Source organism: Miniopterus schreibersii (assembly GCF_964146895.1).
Source record: "Miniopterus schreibersii genome assembly, chromosome: 10".
NCBI lineage: Eukaryota > Metazoa > Chordata > Mammalia > Chiroptera > Miniopteridae > Miniopterus > Miniopterus schreibersii.
The window spans coordinates 74,472,842-74,487,672 of record NC_138110.1 but is presented as its reverse complement, the minus strand read 5'-3'; the positions used below and the strand labels follow the sequence as shown (position 1 = coordinate 74,487,672).

At 44.5% G+C, this 14,831-nt stretch overlaps 1 protein-coding gene across 1 annotated transcript in view; it reads right to left on the bottom strand.

The window, feature by feature from the left end:
• Positions 1-14,831, bottom strand: part of SLC24A3 (solute carrier family 24 member 3) — a gene marked incomplete at its 5' end in the record, with an annotated part of 322,397 nt that overhangs the window by 47,229 nt on the left and 260,337 nt on the right. The gene's annotated exons all lie outside the window — the stretch shown is intronic.

The window sequence follows — 14,831 nt, the reverse complement described above, 5'->3', positions numbered from 1 at the left end:
TCTAACCAAATGTATGACATGACTAGTTTGGGAGAATGGGGGGCCGGGCAGTAGGGGCAGGTGGGGCTAAAATAGACCTAAACCCTTCTCTTCCATGCTGTGAGGTCACTGGAGAATGTCTGAAACTAAAAAATCAAGTATTTGCCATCAAAGGAAGTTATTCAGAGATATTGAGCAAGTACCAGGATCAACCAAACTAATGAGAAGTAGTAGCCTCAGAAGAGTGGGTGACTGGTGTTGGTGGGACTGGAAGATGGCTGTGTTTCATAATAAGCCTTCTAGAACTGATTGCCTCTTTCAGCTCTGTGCATATGTAATTTTAATAAAAATAAAAACTAAAATAGGAAGGAAGCATAATACAAGTTATCCACTTAGATTTGCTGCTTAAAGACATAACACTTTGCACTAGGTCTGAGATGTCAAATCTGGATGGATAGTGATGTATGTTATCTCTTTATAAATAGAATTGTTTTCAATGTCTGGACTGTCATCAAATATCAGCACCAGATTCAGAGCCCACACTTAGCAATGCCAATTTTTTTCTATAAAACCAATAAACTGGAGGACAGGTAAGAAAGAGTCAAACCAGAGAAGAATTTCTTTCCACACTCTAGAGCAGCGATTGTGAACCTTTTCATCTCATGGCACATCAACTAATTACTAACATTCTCAGGCACATCAAAAATATATATTTTGCCGATATGACAAAAAATAGGTAATATTTTGATTCATTCACACTGGATGGCTATTGTTCTGTTGGCTGTTGTAATTTTATTTGGCAATCTAAGGGAAAAGAGGTCAGTGACCCTGACTAAATAGTCAGGTGTTACATGTTTTAAAAATTCTTGCAGCACACTGGTTGAGAATCACTGCTCTAGAGGGAATTAAAGAATTGTTGATGATTCTGTGGTCTCTATAATAAGAGCTGTGACCATCACCTCATATCTGCCTCTGCCTTACCTTTCTGTGATCACCATTCACCACAACAAAAATTATTTCTCTCATATATTTTCTTATTTCTGGTTAGGGACCTTTATTTTCTGCATAAAAAGACCCCTTAACATTCTGTGTAAGACTGGTTTAGTGGTTGTACACTCCTTAAGGTTTTACTTGTCTGGGAAAATCTTTATATCTCATTCAATTCTGAATTTAACCTTGCTGGATATCATATCCTCGGTTGTAAATTATTTTCTTTCAGCTCTTTCACTGTCTCCTGCCACTCCCTTCCATCCCGTAAAGTTGCTTCTGAGAAATCAACTGGTAGCCTTATGGGGTTTCCCTTGTATGTGACTTCTTGTTTCATTCTTGCTGCCTTCAGGATTGTCTCTTTATCTTTAGTTTTTGCCATTTTAATTACAATATGTCTTGGTGTGGGTCTCTGGGTTCATCATGTTTGGAACTCTCTGTGCTTCCTGAAATGAACCTGGATGTTTGTTTCCTTCCCCAGATTAGGAAAGTTTTCAGTCGTTATTTCTTCAAATTTTCTTTCTGCCCAATTTTCTCTCTCTATTCTCCTTCTGGAGTTCCTATAATACAAGTGTTAGGGCATTTGATGTTCTCCCAGAGATCTCGTACACTATCATCATTTTAAAAAATTCTTTTTCATTTTGCTGTTTTGATTCAGTGATTTCCACTCTTCTGTCTTCCAGGTCTCTAATTTGTTCTTCTGCATTAACTAATCTGCTGTCTATTCCTTCTAATGTATTCTTCATTTCACTTGTTGTATTCTTTATCTCTGATTGGCTCTTTATTACACTTCCTATCTCTTTGGTGAAGTACTTTCTGAGTTCCTCTATTCTACTCTCCAGTTTGTTGAGCATCCTTATGGCTGTTTCTTTGAATTCTTTATCAGGAAAATGACTTATTTTCCATTTTATTAGGTTTTTCTTCAGGGTTTTATTCTTATTCCTTCATTTGGGGCATATTATTTTGTTTCCCCATTTTGTTTTACTTTCTGTGTTTGTTCATAAGAATCAGATGGAATAGGTATCTTTCCTAGTCTTGAAAAAGTGGTCTCTGTGCCCTGTGTGTTGGATAGTTTTGGCAGGCTGGTTGTAGTTGCAGCGGGTGCATGCAGTGCCTAGTGTGTCACCTGGTCTGAAGGAATGGGTTCTCGGTAGGGCAGCCTGGTGTGCTTCCACTTCCTTGCCCTTCTGATCTGGCAGAGCAGCCTTGTATGTACACATAGCTGCACTTTGCTTAGTTCTGCACCCTCTCTGAGTGGCACAGACCCACAAGCACATAGCAGCACCCCACTCACTCCACATAGGCATCTGTGCGTGCATCCCCTGCTGCTTTAATTGTCCACAGCAGCAAATATATCTGACACTTCCTGAAAATAAGGAGATACAGGAGGGTTATCTCATTCAATCCTATGGCAACCTAATAACGTGGGCAATGTCTCCCAGCAATAGGGGTTTGGCCAACTTGAGGGAGTTGACCAAAATCATACAAGTAGTGGTGGGGAGGGGCTGGGATCTGAATCCAGGAAGCTTGAGTCTCAAGCCCCTGTTCCCATTTACTATGCTACAGTGTTCACTGAGGACAATATAAAAGCAGGCACCCATTTGTGAGGGCCTCGGGGAGATTTTATTCTCTCCGTGACTTTCAGCTGTTAGGCAGCTGTGTTGGAGATGGCAGCCAAAGGAGGAAAGAGCTGAAGGTAAGAGAAAAAGTAAGCAGTGACCGCAGCTCAGTTTTTAAAACATACTGCTTTAAAGAGATTCACGGCAAGCGATCAAAGCAGAATGAAGTTACCATAAGAATCATAGATACGGATATGGATATGATTATGGTATGGACGTGTTCTGAGAGTCAGGTAAATGAATCTGAAACTACTCTGTTTAGCTAGTTTAATTTTAAAAAGCACACCAACACAACACCAATATAGCTCATTGTTTGGTGACTGAATGTTGTTTTCCATAAACATGAAAACCTGGATGCTCGAGGGCTTTGCTTCCTGGTGAAGGGTCTTTTATCTCGAGATGGAGACTAGCAACCATCTGACTCAGACGCTGAACGTATTTACTGGCAGAGAGGAACATGTTAGCACCTCTGCATCAAAATGGAGGCTCTTTGGCATCTGTTGGCAGGTGTCACCCAACTCAGAGCAGGAGAGACATTGATGAGAAGACAGGGGGTCCCCGGACCTTTGCGAAATGGCTGCAAGGAAGAAAGACAGCCATTCTGGTGAAAAGACCAGAACAGGGGTCCTGGGAGAAAACCAACAGTGAGTAATTCTGCCCTTGACCTCATTAATCAATAATACAGATGGTGCAGATTACAAAGGGCCATCTGCTGGCAAAGGCCTCTGTAAATTAAAGCCAGAGGCTCTCTTTTCCCTCTATAGCTCTAGGAATCCCTCCCAGCTGGAATTTCATCTTGATATTTCTTTTCTATTTCTGGAGTGCATTTCACACTTTTTCTACTAAAGATGCAGTTTCAGTTTCTTTCTTATAATCTCATTTAGTTTCAGCATGGCATAATGGCATAATTACAAAACAAAACAAAAAAAACAACAGAAAAAGAGACAAACAAAAAACCAACAAAAAAAGGGACAAACTAAAAAAAAACCCCTATACTTCCCAAAACAGAGGCAAATATTCTCCTTTATTCAAATGTTGAGTGATCATCTTTTCGAATTCTGACTCCTTTTAGGAGGCTAAAAGTAATTGTTTATGATAAAACTATGTATTTTCTGTATATGGATATGTATTGCAAACCTGTACATAGTTATTTATATATGATAATATAAACACATAGTATACAGGGTGGGGCAAAACCAGGTTTACAGTTGTTCATTTGGAAAATAAAATACAATAATTAATAAATAATAATACAAGAATAAACTCTGTTTCCCATACTCACAACTGTAAGCCTACTTTTGTCCCACCCTGTATATGGAGATTTATAGTGCATATGTAATACAATATAATATACAGGATGCATTTTCTTGACGAAGAATGGAACTTGACATTGCAGACATTTTAAAAAGCACAAATTACCCTCAAACTTGTGAGCAGTTTGCATTTAAAAAAAAACCTACTGAAGCAGTCAGAACATATAACAGTTACATGATATGAAACATAAACTGCTGTAGTCTAAGAGTAATGTTATTTCACACAGATTTCATGGAAAGGGATTTGAAAAATCGTAACATGAGTTTCCTCCCAAGCTTTCGAGCTGACACAATTTCCATAGCCAATTCGCATCCCAGAAAAGAAAACCATACCATGTGCAGCAAGGACGGGGCTCTGGGATGTCCCCCGAACCTGAGTCACAGGGGCCCTGGGGTTCAGAACAGGTGAGGGTCTGACTTGAGTTTCCCTCCGATGGGGAAGTCTTAGCACAACTGTCTGTTCATTACTCAAGTACACCTTTTAAATACTTCAATCCTGGGAAAATCCACTAACATACAAATGGCTCCTGCTTTCTAGAAGTTTACTGTCAAAAATGGAGAGTAATAGGCCACCATGCAAAAAGACAACATGCTTTTGCAAAGTACAATGAACTTCTGCTTATTAATCTTCACAAACATGAAAAGGAGTTCACGTTTTTAATTTTATTTTTCTAAGAAATCTCATTTTTGAGTTCTAGTTTTAAGCGAAGAAAACAAGTGACAAGTAAACAGGCTGCTCCTGGAGAGAGATTTAAATAAAACCGAGGCCACATCAGGACAGGGCAGACATATAGCGACCTCTTGGATGCTCTTCATTGATCGTGCTGAGCAATAACCACGGAGGCGCATGACGACCCGGAGCGCCTGGGACTCAGAAGTGCCTTCTCAATCACCCACAACATTATGTGCAGTCGTTTTCATGTGAAATGGAAATCACTGCCCGCTAGGTCTGCACAATTTGGTAGCTCAGCGTGTTCTGGTGCAGGTCAGACTTCACAGGGAGTCGGCTCCGCCATAGGGAAGGAAATGCTGGCCGGTGGCCTGCTGTGCTTCTGGAGACTTCGCCCACTCCCCCTAGGGGTAGAGCCTGCCTTCACTGCCAGGCGTTGCTGCACCAGCAGCACTGGGTACCGGCACCAGGTCTGAGTCCATTGAATAAATGTGAGGGATTTAGGGTAATTTCAAGTAACCGGATGTGTTAGTGTGGACTCACCCAGAAGCAGAGCCCAAGGCACAGAGCTTATTTGGGAGGTGATTCTAGGAAGCGTTAAGGGCTAGAGAAGGTGAGGCAGGAACAGTAGGCAAGTCACAGAGGGTCAGCTGGGGTGCAGTCCTGGTGGGGAGCTCTGGGGGATCATATAGAACATGCCTCTCCTTGACTCACCCTATTTGAGGGGGGCTGGGGTATTTATCCACCCACTCCCACTCACTGGTTGATGGCTGCAGCAGGAGTGTTAATTCCCTGGCACTTTCTGTCCCGGGGCAGTGACAAGGAGAATCCTCAGACAGAAATGCAGGTGCTGGCAGGTGGAGGTCAGGCCAGTTGGAACTGGAGTGGGAAGGGAGAGTGGTCACAGGTTGGGCAAAGGCAGTGTCTGCTCTACCCTTAGTGGGTTCACACAATAATCCAAGAATCAGATAAACATTCACTGTCTCCTCTCCCTCTCTCTCTCTCTTCCTCCCGCCCTTTGCCCAGTTTTGTAAGCTTAAAAATACAACCCAATCCTATCTACTTAAGGTTTGAAAGCAGAGCATACCAACTGATGCTGCTATCAGTCCAGAATAGTGTTCCCCTTAGACCAGGGGCAGAGTCTGAAAGGGCAGAGGGGCTCCTGGAGGCAGGACCTTTCTGATTCTTGATCAGGGCCCTGGTCTGGGTGTGCTCAATCGAGGAGAGTCAGTGAACGTACGTAAGATACGTGCACTTTCCTGAATATATGTGGCCCTTCGATAAAAATGTTATTCAAACAAAACAAGTGCAATTACAACGCTGGTTGTTAATGTTATTATTATATATTAATGTTAATAGTGACTATCACGACTTGGAGTTAGCTTATTAGTCAAGTTGCCAGGTAAACAAAAAGTAAATAAAGTATAATCTCAAGTATTACCTGGGAAACATATTTGCTGCTTATCTGAAATTGAAATTTAACTGGGTGCCCTGTATTTTTATTTGCTAAATCTGACTTATTAGATTTTGGGTGTTGGTTAAGAAAGCTGTTTTGCCTTTCTTTGGATATGCACAAAATGGGAAGTTTAGTGATTCTGGAATAAATACTCTTAACACAAAGGAAAAGCCGAATCTTTCATGTATTCCTACTGATCTCATGCTGGATCTTGCCTGCTGTTTTATTTGTTGTTGTCTTTTTGAGCTGCTCAGAGTTTTTCCCCCTATGTTTCTTGTGAATTGCAACAATTACCAACATGTACATTACATTTTTTGGGGAGGGAGGATTTTCCCACAACACTAAGACTCTTGGCTTCTCTTGGAAAAAATGGGAAGCCCTGGCAGCCTGGGGGTATTCTGATGTCACTGTGCAGCTGCCAGTGGTGCCCTCTTTAGGTAGGACATGCATTCTTCAGCTTGCCACAGTCTTCTGCCCTCTATTGTCCCCCAGTTCCAAAGGCAAGAGTCAGCTGCCATGGACTGCTTTCTTCCTGCTAATGTTTTCCTTAGACCTGACCACTTCACTCATTTTTCCTATAGACCTGGGCCCTGCAGGAGTATGCATTTGTGGTCGCCGGTCCAAAAAGAACAATTTTAATTAGTGTTGACAGTGCTGAGCACACCAGCTGCCATTTCTTCACAGCCCCACATTGCACTCAGGGTTCTTAAACACTTTGAGCTACATGGCCCTTCACACCCTATGAACCCCTTTTCAGAGCTGTGCAATAAAAGGCATACAGTAAATAAAAAATGACCAAGAAGCCAACTTACTGAAATCCAGTTATCAAAACTTTGAGGAACGGAGATATAGTAAGTACATGTTTTGTGGTTGTTAATCTTCACCCAAGGATGTTTTTTCCATTGATTTTTAGAGAGAGTGGAAGGGAGGGGGAAGGGGAGAGAGAGGAGAGAAGCATCGATGCACGGTTGCCTCCCACACGCACCCCAACCTGGGCCAGGGACCGAACCCGCAATCCAGGTACGTGCCCTCGACTGGGACTAGAACCCGAGACCCTGCAGTGCCTGGGCTGACGCTTTAACCACTAAGCCATGCCGGCCAGGGCCACACATGTGTTTCTCTGCTACCAAGAGCCAGCAAGGTTCCTTATAAGAAGAGTGAGACATTTCAACCCGGTGATGAAGGGAGGGAGAGCCGAGGTTCCTGCAGTCACTGTCACACAGCACAAGCGCTCACATTTCTATGGGAGACAGAGGCACAGGTACTGCTAAGGTCACTGTGGTTTGTTGCCGCCTGAATAATAAAATGAAATGTTAAATGCCAGTGGTTAGTAAAAATAAAGATGTAATTTTTTTTTCCAAGTTCAAAGAACCCCTCAATCTAGTGTTTGGAAATGGAAGCCTTGAGATTCCAGTCCTTACTTCCTGGCGCTGACTCATTTAATTAATTGTCCCTCCATCAGAAAGGGGAGGGGAGGGAAGGTGGCTCTCAGTCCATCTGGATATGGTGATAAGAGCTCGGATGCCGGAGGTTGAAACTAATGGCAAAGACATCGTTTGGGGCAATCTGTAGATTTGGATTACGTGGACTTTCTGTTTTGTCTGTCATCCTGGAGAGAAACCCAGCTACATTTATACAGTTTTCCAGGAAGAAGTGACATGGCTCAGGTCCCTTCCTATCTCCGCCTGATAGGTGCAGGACGGGGTCGTTCCTCTGAGGGCCGCAGGGATTCTCTCCAGAGCCCGCTCTTCACCCATGTGGTGCAGGACGGCCTGTCACAGATGCGCCGCTCAGGCCCCACTCCGCCTGCTAAAGCAGAATCTGCATCTTACCAAGGCCCCCAGCGGACTCGTGTGCACGCTGCAGCGTGAGAAGTGCTGGCCTAGAGGACACAAGTCCCCAGTCTGAGTCACCCCTGTGAAACTGAAATATAAAGAGCAACAGACTGGTGAGGTGGCCTGTGGCGGTGGGTCTGGACATAATGCAGGGGACATGGGCAGCCAGTGTGGATCTTTGCCACCGGCCGGGTGTGTTGGAGCTGCAGGTGCCCATGAGAATCACTGCCTGAGTGGGAGTTCCTACTTCATCAGTGTCTAGCACCAGCCCTGCTTAGGATGCTGGGGAAATCATCCCTTTGCACAGTGTGTGCAACTGTGCTGGCAAACTCCTGCTCCCTTTCAGCTCTCTGCTCCAGCCACTGAAGAGACAGTAAAAAAAAAAAAAGCAAGTCAGAGGGTGCTCAATTTATTTTTAAATTTATGCCATTCAGGTTAGTAGCCAGGTATATGGCAGAAGCAAATATTTCCTCATTTTATTGACCAGAAAACCTAAGAGGACAATGTCTAGCTGGAGGGGTGATTTCAGTGTCCACCATCTCAGGGTCTCCCGATGGTGTGGGGCTTCTCTGTGTTTGAAGCGTTGACCTATCACGTGAGTTCAGAAATCGGACAGCTAGACCATGCATTCGAGTTTAAGCTTCTGCAAGTAAGAGCCTGTAAAATTACACACATTATTACATTAGAATTTGGTGTCTATAATATTACCAGGTGCAGAAACTGATATTTTCAACGTTGTCAGAAAACCGGTAATGGAAACACGGGGGGCAGATGCTCCATTTCCCTCTAGTCTCTCTGAAAATTAAAATGCTGAGGATACAGGGGATAGAAAAACAGGAGAGCCAGCTATTTTTCACTCTACAGACTTGGATATGGATTTAGAAGTGTCTGTTTCATGCCTGGAAGGATCCACATTTCTCTGGCTTCATCAAGTTAGAGGAGAGGAAACATGGACTGTGTAGTTTCAAAATTAAGATCTCTACCTATTATTTGAAAAAATAATGGGAATTTTGCCACATCAGGAGCTAATCTGACTTAGAGCAGAGTGTGTGTTCAGAGGAAACGTGGGAGGCCACGAGGTGGGAGCCCTGTGGGAGGGAAGGGAAGCCCCTGTCCCTCTCAGGGGTGGATGCAGGGTCGCTCTACTCTCAGGCGCACGCAGTGATACTCAAAACTCCTGGGTGCTGTGTCTGTGTGGCTCATCCAGCCCCAGTTATCCTGTCAGCAATCTATTCTAAGTAATTTCTGTGACTCAGGGTAGGGAGAGCTGGGCGTGCACCTGAATCAATTCCGCAGCCACGGCACACTGAGCACAAGGCCATTTCTTTCCCGGGTGCTTGGAAGATGCTCCTGTCCTCCAGCATTGAAGTGATGGAGAATTAACGCACAGTCACACACCAGCAACACGCCTTGGCTCGATCTGCCTTACACGAGACTGCAGAGAGCTGAGGGAACTGTGGGGCTAAGGCAGCCGGTAACACCAGCCAGCCAACAAAAACCCTTTCCCTGGAGAGCCACGTCGTTTTTAGCCAAAAACACACAGAGAGGGAATCTCCCAAGGAGTTGTGTTATTTCTCACTTTGCAAATGACCCTGTAGGTGGAGAGTAGTAAGCACCTTGGCTGTTCACGGGATCGGAAGTGTAATCAATGCGCAGTGGGGCAGGTAGGGTGGTGGCTCTGGGTGACTGCGGGATGGCCGTGGGGCCCCCCCTCTCCACCTGCACCCTCCTCGCTTCTCCCACTTTCTACAGCGCTGGGCCCAGAGGCCTGAGCTTCTCCCCAGTGTCACCCTTCGTATGCTGTGTGACCAGGATCACGGCCTCTGCTCTTCTACACTTCAGTTTCCACCTGGAACAAAAACCCTTACCCACCCTAGACCCCCAGCGATGGGTAAGGACCCACGCAGAGATGTCTCAGAAGCTCCTACAATTTGGGAGTGAGAGGGACGTTCTGTGTGTACACAGTTATAAACAGTGCCTTCCCTCGGAGCTCCCCATCTCATTCCCAGGAAAGAAAAAGCCCCTCTGAATGATCTGGGGCCTCCGGGGTCCTGCTAACAGGCTGTTTCCCAGGAGATCTTGGCCTGTGATGGAGCCCCTCCCTATACCAGCCAACACCTTAAAATGGGTTCTTATGTGCCAAACATGGGGCCAAGCACTATACATTCTCCTTACAACCCTTTAATATCCCCATTTTACAGATGAGTCAACTAAGACTTAGTGAGGTTATATAAATTGCCCAAGGTTCACAATTTTAAAATGATCAACCTTGGCTGATCATAGAATCAACTGGAAGCTTCATGAAATACTCATGCCTGAGCCCCCCCCCATCCCCCTAAGATGCTGAGTTAGCTGAGCTGGGCTGTGGCTTGGCCATCGGGATTTTTCAAAGCTTCCCAGGTGATTCTAACATCGGGCAGGGATTGAAACCACTGCCCCACCCTGGTGCTACCTGCTAGACTGAGGGATCCAGATAATCAAACCAGAAACTACCCCAGGTGACATGGGAGGAAACCGTATCTATGAGAGTGAGATTCTGAGAAATAACAAATTTTATATATTCCTCATGAATATTTCAGAGTCCGTACACTAGCAGTGTTGCCATCCACCACTCTGCTTATACAGATTTAAAATCTACTTTGAGAGTCACGTCGGTTTGAAACAAGAAGTGTGCAGTTGCTGGGTTTCACTTCATTGCTAGAAAGACTCGAAGCTGGGCTGGAGTATTCAGAAGGTTCGCTCACTCACACGGCTCAGCTGGGGTCTCAGCTAGGGACACTGCCGAATGTCACACGGCCTCTCCCTGTGGCCGGGGCTTCCTCACAGTAAGGCAGCCTCAGGGCAGCCAGACAGCTTCCGTGGGGGTCAGGGCTCCAAAGGCAAGTGTCCCAGAGACTAGACAGAAGCAGGATAGCTGCTTAGGATCTGGCCATAGAGGTCATATAGCTTCACTTTACTAAGTCACTGGACTGATAAAATCAAATTGTCTGGAGCTTTTAAGTTGGATAGAAGTATTGGCAGGAAAATTTTAATGTTTCCCTTCAAATAAAAAAACCTTAACATAATAAAGTGTTTAAATAAAATTGCCACAGGGTGCATTTGGGTTGCATAAATTATGCACATTTATACAAATTACCTCCAATCTTGGGAGACACAAGGGTTGTAAATTGAGTTTTCATAAGTATTTTCCTATTTCTATATGATTTTAAATGAAAAGTCCACCGAAATTTGTAGATCTCATATAACAAACTTTCAAACATAAAACTGAGGCTTATGGTTTAAGAAATCAAGCAGTACCACTGAGTATGAATGAAAGTAAAAATCTCCTGCCTCCCCGTGTCTTCCTTCCACCCCAGTCTTACTCAGCAGAGGTAAACATTAACATGTCTGCTCTTAGCTCCTTTAGGTGTCACAGGCTAGCATCAAATGACTTGCCTCTATCTCTGTATCTTGTTTTCTACAGCTGCTATCGTTACAAAAGGTGAGGCAATGATGCCCCTGAGCTCAATCCCGGCTCCAACGTTACTGGTCAGATGGCCTTGGACAAGCTGTCATTTCACATCTCTGGGCCTCAGCTTCTTCATCTTTAAAGGGGGATAATACCCGCATCCCCCTCAGGGGTTATTATGAGGCTCAAATGCACCCGTATATGTAAAGAGGTTTTGAACTCTGCCTGGCACACCTTCAGGCCTCCATATGTGCACAATAAGTGAGAGGCACAGAGGTTGCCTCTCTCCTCCCTTCCTCCTCCTCCTCTCCTGGATATGAGGGTTAGTTTTTCTAGGGGTAAGCTCAGCGATTTTCAGCCGATGTGCCACAAGAATTTTTAAAACACGCAATACCTGACTATTTAGTCATGGGCACTGACCTCTTTTCTCTTAGGTTGTCAAGTTAAAAAGTGACAACAGCTCTGGCTGGTGTTCTCAGTGGTTAGAGCGTTGGCCTGTGTACTGAGGGCTGTGGGTTCGACTCCTGGTCAAGGGCACATACCTGGGTTGCAGGTTCGTTCCCAGCCCCAGTCGGGGGGTGTGGGGGAGGCAACCAATTACTCTGTCTCTCTCACATTCATGTTTCTCTCCCTCTCTCTCTCACTCCCATTCTCTCTCTAAAAAAAAAAAATCAATGGAAAAAATACCCACAGGTGGGGATTAACAATAACAACAACAGCAAATGACAACAGCCAATACAACAATGACCATCCGGTGTAATTGAATCAAAATTATACCTACTTACATTTTTGGTCAGATCAGCAAAACATATTTTTTGGTGTGCTGAAAAAATTTTAGGCATTAGCTTATGTGGGCCATGAGCTGAGAAAAGTTGAAAATCAGTTGTCATAGGGGAGGTAAATGTCCCTCCTGAGAACCAAGCAACGAGTAGTTCAGATGACGAGACAGATCCTCCATTCAAAAGCGGGCACATTTCATAGCCATTAATAAATTACGAACAGGCGGGTCTATGAGACAGTGCACGCAAGAACATAAAAAGTGCAATCAAATGTCTTTTTTCCCCCTGAATTCACACAGACCGTGAAACTGATCAGATTAACTTTCTTCTAATTTGATTGGCGGTTGTTTTATTTATTAAATTTATTTATTGAATAAAATTTTTGAAGCTTAATTTGTAAGCAATAAAATGCATCAATTAAAATGTATAGCTAAATGAGTTATAAACAGATTTGTATGGCCACGTAACCTCTACCCCAGTCAAGATACAGAACATTTCTATCACCTGTAAATGTGCCCCCGTCCCCCTTCCAGTCAGTCATGCCATCTACCCCCACCCAGTCAACACTGATCTGCTTTCTATCATTATAGGTTAGTTCTCACTGTTCTAGAACTTCATACACGTGGAATCACATAGTATGTTCACTTTTGCATCTGTCTTTTCGACTCAGCCTATTTTGAACTTCATCTATGTTGTGTGTGTCAGTAATTTGTTCCTTTTTATTGTTGAAAGTATTCCTTTGTTTACCCGTTTACCTGTCGAAGGGTATTTGGGTTTTGCAGTATTATGATTAGAGCTGCTCTGACTGTTTTCGTACAAGTCACTGAGTGGACACTGTAGACCCACATCTTGGAAAGCCCTTCGTTTCTTCCTTAAAGCGCGCAGTCTCCTTGGCAGAATTCCTGGTGCCAGCTGGGCAAGTGGGATCCATAAGTGAGAGACCTGTTTTCTCAGTTCTTCTATGATGATAAAACTCTGGATCCCAGGAGTTAGAGGAGATGAGCTAACCAAATCAGAAGTGGTCTGTGAAAATCAAAGCCAGCATCTCTGCACTGAAAAAGGTGACTCAGGGCTGTCTTGATAATAAGCATTTCAAAGAGATAAGCAGCCTCCCTTTAAACAGCATCTAAATTCCACTGCCGTGGAGCAAAGCAGTGAACATGCCTCCCCTCTGACTGGCCAGGCCTCAGTATTTAGAAGTGGCCATGCCTTTAAAAATAAGCGCTGAGTTAGGGAACTCGAAAGGAAATGGAAGGCACAGGAAGCTTTTATTTTTTCTTTTAAACATGTGAACTATTTTACAGCAGATATAGAAAGGGCTGGGAGGGAGTGCTGGTCAACCTCCTTTGACAACACTAGCAGCAGCAGCAGCACCATTTCATTGAATATTTACGAGCGCCGGACACCATCCCAATGACTTTTCTCCACATGCTTTAATTAATTTCATTCTCACACAACTCTTTAAGATGAGTGGTTGTTATGGGCTGATTTGTGTGTCTCCCTAAGAATTCATATGCTGTAGTCTTAACTCCCAGAATCTCAGAATGTGACTGTATTTGGAGACAGGGGTCTTTAAAGAGGCAATTATGTTAAAATGAGGTTACTAAGGTAGACTTCAAAGCGGTATCACTGGCGTCTCTATAGAAGAGGTTAGGACACAGACAACACAGAGGGAAGACCACGTGAAGACGGGGGAGAAGGTGGCCATCTACAAGCCCAAGGGAGAGGCCTCAAAAGGAACCAACCAGGCCAACACCTCCATTTAGAACTTCCAGCCTCCAGACGTGTGAAAAAACAAATTTCTACTGTTTTAGCCACCCAGTCTGTGGCACTTTGCTATGGCAGCCTCAGCTAACTAATGCAGTGCTACATACGTAATGCTCTCTCCATTTTACAGATGTGGAAAACTGAGGACCATGCTAACTTGTTAAGCTTTGTATGCCCAGTAATGAAGCCAGCTGACTCAAAAACTCACGCTTATAAGCGTTATGTAAAACCCCCACTTTTGGGGGGGCAAGTAATAAAAAGAAAATGGATGGTGGTCCCTATTTTGTAGGAGCTTACAGCTCACTGTCAAGACAAACTGCATTAGAGGCAAAGTCTGCATGCCCATGTGCGAAATCCACACAGCCCGAGGAGCTGCAGGACCAGGCTGAGCATGTTTCGAAAGACTGCCCGGGCCTGTATGACCAGGGCCGTTGAACGTGCCAAGCTGCTGCCAGCACTGACTTCACCTACAGTACAACTGCTCTTGGCCCCTTGAGTGGGCCCAGTGGCAACATAAAGGGCTGTTTAATGGTCTCCTGAAAACGCAAACAACAAGCAACAGATTGCCCGGCGTGGCTGCTGAGTAGTGGGCCCCAGAGATGTCTGCATCCTAATCCCACAGCCCGGCTGACTCTGACTTCAGACTTCCAACCTCCAGAACTGGAAGGAAACCAGTGCGCGCTGTTTTAAGCCACTGAGCACGTAGTATTGTGGTAATGCCAATAGGAAAGGAATATACCTGTGTCCTACTGTGACCCTCCACGAGCCAGGTGCCACTGACCTCTGCCACTTTCAAGCCCATCAAGTGTTCGAATCAGAGTATGGCTCAAACTGTTTTCCTCAGGCCAACTAGGGCCCCAAAGCACTGCTCCTGAGAGGCGTGGGATGTCTTTAATGAATCTACCACATCCTCCAGCTCTTCCAACAATCTGTGCGTGTGCACGTGGTTACTCTCATTTTACAGAGAGGCAAATGGAG